The sequence below is a fragment of the Aethalodelphis obliquidens genome, unplaced genomic scaffold (assembly GCF_003676395.1).
Source record: "Aethalodelphis obliquidens isolate GAN/ISIS:26980383/991018 unplaced genomic scaffold, ASM367639v1 scaffold49, whole genome shotgun sequence".
Classification (NCBI taxonomy): Eukaryota; Metazoa; Chordata; class Mammalia; order Artiodactyla; family Delphinidae; genus Aethalodelphis; species Aethalodelphis obliquidens.
The window spans coordinates 8,913,067-8,923,548 of record NW_020837993.1 but is presented as its reverse complement, the minus strand read 5'-3'; positions in this window follow the sequence as shown (position 1 = coordinate 8,923,548).

The window sequence follows — 10,482 nt, the reverse complement described above, 5'->3', positions numbered from 1 at the left end:
TGCCACACTACAAAGAAGACATAATCATTGCTATCAAATACAGAGAGATGAGACCAACCTACAGTCAAATATTGATGCCCTTGATACTTCCCAGTGGCCTACAAACTCACTCAATCTCAATATATGCATAGAAAGGTTTTTTTTATGGATTACATATTTTCGTGCTGTATGCATATTATGTATACAATAATAGGAAATAGGAAATAAAAATAACATGAGACAGGATTTTTGTTTATTAACACTCTAAACAACTTTTCGCATTCACTAAAATTATTAACAGCATGGCTAAAGCAGAAATATTATTTTTCTTTCAAAGTTTACAAATATTTGAAGTTATGTTTTTAAATTCAGTTTGTTCCAATTATCTGGTTACGATAGCTGTCAGAGTTGAAAAATATCTCACAAAAATGTGCCACTTTCTGTTAATATCATCCACTGATATACAAAGTTTGTTATTGAAATTCAACAAATTTTTATCTCATTTTTGTCAATCAGTTCATCATGCAAACTAATCAAAATGTGTTTCATTTTTATATACTCAACAAATGGGTTCAAAATCCATTAAAATTGTAATTTGAATGATATTTTAAAGCAGTTAGAAAAATGCTATTTCTGAGGTTTTGTGTCTGTGTTGTGTAGGTGTGAGTATATGTGCATGTGTGTGTGTGTCCATGTATGTTGATATGGGGGCATTTACATGTGTACACATATCTCTTGATAAACAACAACACATAATAGTGAAAACATTTCCAAATGCTCTTTACAAAATTCCATCTCCTCCTTACCTTAAGATGTGTCTGTTGAGTTCTGTCTTTTTCTTTTTGAGCACATACATTTGCATTATTTTTTTTGATAGATTTTTTTCAAGAATTCTTTTTTTAGTTCTTGTCCATTTTATGAAAGTTAGTTAATTAAAGCTAGATTTATGTAGATTACACATGCATGTAAGCAGGAGCATGCAAATTGCAGCATATCACAACAGGCTAGAAGAGAACTCTAAGTCAGAATTCCTCACCTGTTGAATATCTGACATATTGATAAATGGTGAGAAACCTAGTGTGAATCCACATATTAAATATTAATATTATTTAATTTTCTTATTTTATTGAATAAAAGTAATCATACACTTTAATGTATTTTTTCCACACTCAAATAGATCTTGCACCTCTCTTTAAAGAACACTGGTTTAAATAAATTCTCACAGTCAGCTCACATAGAAGAGTCTGCTTTTTCTTTCCTAACTTCTTGTAAACAATACTTGAGCATAGGCAAATAAATAAGGTTAGATTTCCTAGAAGAATGTAGAAACATGAAGAATTAAGAATAATAGTAACATGAAGAGCTAAAAAAGAAATTAAAATAATGAATAACAAAAAAATTATAATGTGAAGAATTTAAAAAATAATATATGGCAGTAGTTAGCCAAAACATGGTTTTCTTACTTCTCAAAATGTATGTTTATTGCTCTCATTTTTCTGGGTTTTGACAGATATCAAATATAGACTAAAAGCCAGAATACAAATAAGAACACTGATTCTGCAAATACTTCAATGAATTGTTTTTTCTTTAAAACATATCCATTCTTTATGTTAGTCTCCAAAAACTAATAGAAAACTATTTCATAAAGAACTTGCATATTTTATTCTAAGCAATTGACTGTTTCACTTTATTGGTAATATTTTAAAAATGTTCATAAAATCAAAATGGAATGAAAACTTATACAATGTCCATGTCTTCTTTTAGCACAGATAAAAATTTAAATAATGAATAAAACAATGTAGATTCTCAAAATAGTTTTATCTGGGTAATACTCTATTCATTTTCTCAATGAATGCCACCATCAGTGAAACTGTTGCAAGATGAATAATTCAATCCTCTCTTTCATTTCATATAGTATTCTCCCAAGTATCAGAAATAAGAGGCTGCAATCCTTAATCATAAAGTTGCCAGTTGTACCAAAATTATTATAAAAGAAAAAAGATCAGAGCTTTGGTCAAATGCTAGCTAAAATTTATTTGCAAGTCAAAATATGGGTAATGGTTAAATTCCTCCTGTGATATACTTTCAAGGCAGTGCAATTTCTTCTCCACTGGAGTTCCCAGCATGTGTAACAAAAGCGAAACAGAACAAATCTGTTCTCCATCAACATAAGGTTAATTTTTTTTCTAATTGGTAGGAAAAATAATCTCATTTGACTGCCCCATATTTCTTTCCAAATTAAAGCATACCAACCCAGCATCACCACTTTTGGCAAGCTTTGTTTTATTGGGCATGCAATAAATAGGATTTCCCTTCATAGCTACATTTTTTTTTTTACTTTCTTAATTGTAAATACAAATATACATTTGAGGAACTCACACACAGTTTTGGCTCTATTAACGAATGGACTGAATTTCAAAAGCTTTTGTGTAACTCAATTGTGTATCCTCACATGATCATAAATATTGATTTACATATTGCCACCAGGACAGTAGAGAAAGATCTGTTTAATATAAAACATACTCTAAAACATACACCATGTGTGTCCGTGTTTATATTTAGAGTAAGTGGTGATGACCTGAGCTAAAGGAACATATGTACAGTGATCTGATACAATAGAAAGTGCGTGCTATTTGGAGTCAAATAGCCTGTGCTTGATTTACTTTACTAAACGGTAAAATTTGTAAAAAACAGATACTAAAGTAAATCTCTAAAAGGCATGATGATAATTACATTTTTATTGGCTTGTTGTATAGATTATGAATATGAAAACCTACTCTTATTCAATGAGCTTTTATTGAGCACCTCCCATGCCCTAGATTCTCTGCTTGGTACGAGGGTACAGGTATAAATATGATACAGCCCCTGCCATTAAGGGACTGCTCATCTGTTTTTATCACTAGAGTTGTAAATGTAGTAGTAATGGCAGTAGTCATAGTAAAAGAAATAGTAGATGATACTTACTGACTTCAGCAAAAGCAGTGAGAAAAGTTATTTACTTGTTCATCAACAGATACTGATTGAATGGTTCCCAGATGACCAAGATATAAAAGTGATGAAATACCTGCCCTCAAAGAGTTTAGTAGGAAAGACCAGCAGATAAGAGAGGTACAATATCCATAAATAATGGTTGAAGAGATACAACATACTATGGAGCACCAAAGAATAACAAGTAAATCTTACCCAAGGGGATATTAGAATAGTCCTCTTAGAAAGTGTAGAATCTGCCTTGCAGACAAGTGGAGTGGTCTGGAAGAGCATGGCATTCTGGAGTTTCTTATAAGCAGCATGAAGTAAATGAAGCACAGATGGTGGATAGAGATGCAGAGAGGAATGAGAATCCAAAGACCAGGAAAGTCCAGATTGTGAAAGGCTTTTAATACTCAACCCTGGAGGTAACTGATACACACTAAAGGATTTGAAAGAGGAAAATTATCTTTTTTCATGTGCCAGGGAAATGGGAATTATTTTAATGTCATCTGGGCCATGAGGGGTGATTCTAGAGGCCAGTCTCCACCAGCCCATGGAAGAAAAGAGAAATGAAGCTGAGAGCATTAGCATTAGTGGTGGGGTGTTTGGGGGTCTGGGCTAGCAGGCTTGAAAGTTAGACCTGTATAGTTGAGGAAGAGGGGTTGTTTAAGGGACCCTAGGCACAATGCTCCATTCTCAAAGATCTCTGAGTTCCCTATTTCTTTTCATTTCTCAATCATGTCAAATGACACAAAGACGCTAGCTAAGCTCTCTAAAATGCAGAAAAGGGAAGGGGAAAGTTTTCATGATGAGCCTACACCAACAGGCGCTAGACCTCAGATTCATTAACATAGAAATTGTCACACAATAAACACTGTCTGAACATTTTCATAAGGCAACATCTGTGCATAAAGTTAGCATAGTGCTTCTCCTCCTTGCATAGCAATCCCCTGGAATGTTGGTATCTTGTTAAATGCAGACTCTCAATCAGTAGGCTTGAGATAGGACCCAAGATTCTGTATTTCCAACAAGTTCCCAGTTGATGCTGAGGCTGATAGACCAGGACCACACATCCAGCAGTTTAAAAAGGAGTTAAAAAAAAAAAAAGTATGGTCCCTGCTGTTGTGGAGCTGATAATCTGAATAGAGAGACATAATAAATAAATCTCTGCAAAGCAGTGTGGTAGAGCTATCCTGCAGGGATGTACAGGTACTGTGTGAACAAATTTCTGTAGCTGCAAATATAGTTGTCATGAGACACTTCTATTTACATGCTTAAAAAAAAAAACTAGTGAAAAAGTGTATGTACTTCAACACTTTAAAGTAGAAAGAATATGCACCTTCAGTTAAATTTCTTTAAGGCTCTAGAAACAATTTGCTTTTTTTTCAGTTCTCTTATTAGACATTTAACCTTTTTTCTTTATATCATTTTGCATGGTCTTCTTGCATGTTAAAGATGTAGAAAGGGATCTTGAACATTAATCTTAGTATAGAATTTTGATTATAACCTAAGGATAGTTTCTTCCATGAATTTCTTAGCCAAGTTTATGAGCACTTTTTTCCCATGTAAAGGCATCTTATTTTAAATATAGCAGTGTGTATATGTCAATCCCCAAATCCCAATCTATCCCTTCCCCCCACCCTTCCCCTGTGGTTCATTCTCTAAGTCTGTGTGTCTGTTTCTGTTTTGTAAATAAGTTCATTTGTATCACTTTTTTAAGATTCTGCATATAAGCGATAAAAACAATGCACAAACTAAAACTTGATTAGAAGGAACATGTTATGGTTTGGGGGTAAAAAAAAGTGTGTCGACTCTGAGAGTCAGAGCAAGAAGATGTTACTAGAATTGTTTTCTCCTTGCTTGGTGCATCTTTCCTCCCAAAAAATCACATTGATTTCTGCTGTAGGCAGATTTGACTAACAACTTTTGAACTGAGAACTCTGGTTATTACTCATGTCTTATTAGCAAAGAGGAAACTCGAATTCTCCACTATCTTTCTCACAGGCTAACCTATTTTGAGAAATTGGTATGGTCAGTGACATGAAAATTTTTCACAACAATATAAAAGGAGAGATTTCTAATTGGGAGCTATATTTTCTATTCAGAATATATCTGAGGCAAAACTACCCTATATTCTTTCAGGATAAAATTATAACTGTAACATTTCAGTGAAAATATTTTTATAACAGACATCTTCCTCTTGTCCTCTACAAATAAAGATATGTTGATATTTATATTTATATACAATGTTTGCATGTAATCCTCAGAATCTTCTTCTGAGACAGTTTATGAGACGTACTTAAATATCAGTCTGGTTAGCTTCCAATATCACTTTGTTTTTGCCACAAAGTACTATTAGCTGGTGTATTGGTTTTCTGGGGCTGTGTAACAAAGTACCTCAAAATGAGTAGCTTGAAAAATGGATATTTATTGTCTCACAGTTCTAGAAACTAGAAATCTGATCTCAAGGTGCCAGCTGGAGATATTTAAGATTAATTAATTTTATTTTGTTTTGTTTTCAGTTTTAAGTGTCAGAATTATACCTACAAGGACTCTCTCCTCAACACATGTCAGCAACTTATAAGGAGGTAAAGAAGGTGGAGGACTCATTATACCCAGAACAAACCTACCTCATTATCAGTCCTTGGATGGAGTGAACCATCTCTAGCTATTACTTTAATGAGATTGCTCTTTCTTATGGACAGAAGGTAGCAAAGCCCTGGCTACTTGATACTGTTTTCTCATCTTAATCACAAGGAGACTTTCTTTCTGACTGAATGTTCCTTCTTGATCTCACAGACACTGGAACAATTTGTCCAAAATTTAGGTGGCAATGACATCAGCTGAGTATTGTTGGAATTGTTTTCTCACTTTTATTTTTACCTCTATTTGTTTTTTCTTCTTCCTTTGAGTGAAATGAGTTCCAGCCAAACTAAGATCCACCATACACATTTCTATCAGTGTTAGAAAGAGAGTATTTCATTTCAATTACAGAATTCAGTTTAAATAATAATAAAAATGCTAGTACATAACCCCAAGAATTGCAACTAAGTGCCTTATGTTTACAAGTTGGAAGCAAACCCTAAATTTAGTTCCATATAGGAAAATCCACTTAAAATGTAATTCAAGGTTACCCAGCATGAATATTTCAAGTACCAAAGTGTAAAAAGCTATGAAGGTAAAATGCACTGCTTCCAAGCATGTGAGATGTAAAGATGACACAACTGTTGCCTGCCCATAGGCTTTGATTTTTTTTTTTTAATGCAACACAATGAATTTGTTCAGAGTTACTCAGTCCATAGTCTAAGGAAATATTTCCAGGCACATGATGACTGATTGCAACTAAGAAGAGAGATAGTTCATAAAAAAATTTATCAGGGTCAAAGGTATGATCTATTGGATGATAGAAGCAGTGTCACTGACCTGTTTCCTACAGTGAAGACAATTGAGCCCAATAACTATCCCAAGCATGGCAGGTGAAGATGAAGCATAATTTGTAGCAGGCACTACTCAGGGTACAGGTGACACAGACATGGGTAGGACACAGCCCTGCCTTTAGGAGCTAATCATCCAGTGGACAAGCACAACTACATCAGACAGGACCCAGTTTATGAGAGAGATGGATGGAGACAGGAAGGCAGTACAGGGGACGGAGTGGTTAGGTCTGACTGGTAACAACCAGGGAGGGTCCGTGGAGGAAATTATAACTGTGATGAAATGTGAAAGAGTAAAGTTTAAACTGACAGAGAAACTGAGAGAGGACATTTCAGAAAGAAGGAATAGTGTGAACATAGACACAGATATCATTCAGGATGAATGAAATGTAAGTATCTGAAGATTAAGATGAAATGATAGTGTCTGGGTTTAGACTGTGATGATAGCAAAACCATACCTTAAAAAGTGGTAAAGTGGGATAAATGCAGTTTTAAGTGAACATTGGGATAAATGTTTTATGATGGTGCTTAATTCTGAAAAGTTAAAATATAGTTTAATGTTCATAACATTTAACATGTGTGGCTAAATATTATTACTACAAAGTGGGCTGATGACAATTTTCATTGCAAATATGCATTTCATTCAATGCTATGACCACCAATAAACTATGTCCCACCTCACTACGTTGAAAAAGGAGAGGAGCTAACCCTGTTGAACATATACTGTATGCAAGATACAGGACATATATCCCTTATTATTTAGATGAATTAAACCTTTCTCCAGGTAACTCCAGGCAGGCTTAGAAGAGGAAAGAAGCAATCATCATGGAGTGTAATGAGCACCACAAAAAAAGACACATGTAGGGTTTGGAAACAGCTCAAAAGCAGGGTCAAGGAAACCATCATGAAGAAGGTGCCACTTCAGCAGTGACATGAAGGACAGCTGGGTGTCCCTTGTGAATATAAAGGTTAGCATGCTATGGGAAGTGGTGAGAGGAATGTGGAGTTGAAAGACCCTTCAGCATGGAATCTCTGTGGTGAAAGGAATGGGTGCAATGGGAGCAGGTTTTGGGGTGGAGGGGATCAGACTGAATAGGTCGACAGAAGTTCCATCTCCCAGGTCCAGAAATATCATACTGTGCAATCTGGACTTGATTCTGCTCTGGACAGGACTTCGTTGAAGATTTTTAAGAAGGAACTGACTATATCTTACTCATGTTTTTTTCATATAGTGTGATGGATCAGAGTAGAAGCAAAGGGAAAATGAGAGGCAGGAGACTTAAAAAAAGATGATCACAGTTGGGCAGGGGTGCAGAGGAAATGGAGAAAAGTGGGCCTACTGGGGATATGTTTTGGAATTTGAGCAAAAAGGACTTTCTGATGGATTGAAGGTAAGGAGATGAGAAACAGAAAAGATTAATGGAAGAGCTTTAGATTTTTGACTTGTGCAACTGTGTAGATGTTGGTGACATTTACTGAAATTGGAGAGACAGGAGGTATAAAGTGGGTAGGATATGAAATGAAGAGTTCTATGTTCATTGATGAGTTTGGAAAGAATAGTTTTGAAGGAATAGGGAAGGAATAAAAATTAAAATAAGCTGAGGGTAGGACACAATACGAGAAAGATTCTTCAAGATCATATAAACAAGAAACAGTGTTTTGTCATAAAGCTAGTGTTGCAGGTACAGAGCACATAAAATATTCACAAATTCATAAAAGATATATATTCATTTTTATATTGTATTTTTGTGAAACAAATGCTAATTGGTATTAATGCTTATGTGTTATTCAAATATTTGTTGAATGCCTGCTATGATTGAACTGGGATACCTTGAGTTATATGATCTCTATCTACTGAAAGGCTGAGATGGTGAACATTTTAATAATGTACTTCCTCATGCTTGAGCCTCTATTCCAGATTATAGTGAAATCATCAGGTAAATGAGTGACAAATCGAAGGTTTCTCATAGGGTGTATCTTAAGTTAAATTAATTCAGAGACGAATGAATAACTTGGACAAAATAAAAGTGAATTTACACTTATTAATTCAACAAAAATTTAGTGAAAACTTATCCATATGCAGAATGCTTCACATGGGCATAGTGGTGCAAAGAATTTTCTGAACTCTCTGCAGCCTGGAAGCTTATAGAATAGTGAAAAACGGTGACAACAGCACAAAGCAATATTTAATCATTATTAAATTATTAATAATTTAATAAGGTGAGAGCTGCAAAATCATGATAAGAATTTAGGAGAAGGAAAAAAATTACCTCTAACACTAATCAAATTTAGGGTTAACAAAAGCTGGGGACATATAGCTAATGGATTGGGTGATGATCAGTGTACCAAGGGTAGTGATGGGCTAAATTAATAGGCTGAATTTATTAAGGTGAAGCAACGTTGTTCAGAAAACAAAACAGAACAAAACTAAAAAAAATCGTTACCTGGGGCAATATCAATAGCTGACTTTTATTGAACAACTTTTATGTGTCAGGCACTATCCAAATGTTCATGTCTATTAAATAATTTGTTTCCAAATTATTCCAAAGAAACGAATACCATTACTATCTTTATCTCTATCATTGAGGCAACCCAGGCTCTGTGTGGCAATGGTAAAATTAGGATTGGAACTCAGGCTGTGTACCTGAAAGTTTACATGTATTACAGTATGCTAACATTTTTTTATTTAAAAACTAGCTTATCCAAAACTACAACTGCAATAATCTTACTTCACTTCTACACTTATGGTATACTTACTTGACTTCTATCTTTAGCCCAACAAATTCTAGAGTGGTGTATTTGTATTAATTAATTAGTTCATGAAGTTAATATAGCATGCCTCACTTCAAAAAGGATTTTTTAATATGATATTAAAAGTAAAATATAATAGTTGTATGAGTTTAGACAGCCTAGATTGTGTGCAGAGAAATGAAACCCAGATAGCCTTGATAATATTATATCATATGTGAGCTTTTATTTTAGTTCCTTTTGGTATAACAAAAATACCATGGACTGTGTGGTTTATAAACAACATTTATTTCTCACAGTTCTGGAGGCTGGGAAATCCAAGATCTTAGCACAGCAGACTCTGTGTATGGTGAGATTTGCTTCCTCATAATTGATATGGAGCAGGACCCTATAGTCCTTGCCCCCCATGTCCTCAGCTTGCTTTTTGTCTGTGGAAAAACTTTAGCCAAAGAATAAGTTTAATCAGAGAAGTGACAAAATGCAGAAACAAAGGAAAACAGTCAAAGAAGACCAAATAATAATAGTTTAGTCATTAAGCATAGTCAAGGATCTTTAGTTCTTCCTTAAGACCTATAGATAATATTCTGAGCCATATCCTGTGAGCTGTTTTGCAGATACTGAAGCCCCCACCAGGTGGAGGAGGATGACTATATGATGACTAAATTGAAGCCATGACATAAGCTACTCCACTTCACACAATTCCAAAAACTGACCTCAAAGAAATGGGAAAAACTCTGGAACTAAAGATTAACTGTACTTAAAACAATCCAGATGATGCTGATCAGACCACCGCATTACTGATCTCAAGATAGCTGTCAGAACTGACTATGCTGTTCTGCTCCCTCCATTTGCCTGTACAACCCTGAAACTCCCTTTTAAAAACCCCTGTCCCCTGAACAGCCATTGGGAGTTGGTTCTCAGACAGGAGTCCACACTCTCCCCCTGTTGCTGGCCTCCGAAATAAAGAAAGCTTACCTTTCTTACCAATACTTGTCTCTCAAGAATTGGCTTTCGAGTGGTGAGCAGCCGGACCTGGATTCGGTAACATAATGACTGTCTTTTCTCTATAACCTCATGTGGTGGAAGGGGTGAGTTGTTCTCTGTGTCTCTTTTATAAGAACACTAATCCCATTTATGAGGGCTCCACCCTCATGACCTGATTCCTTCCCAAAGATCCCATCTCCTTGATACCATCAAGCTGGGAATTAAGTTTCAACATATGAATCTTTAGGGGATGAAAACATTCATAGCAACTTGAAGGCAAAGAGAACATTTGATGTGGAGAAGAGCAGACTTCAGTCATGTAGTACATATTTACTTTAGAATGAGGAAGCAGTAAACTTCAGTAAAC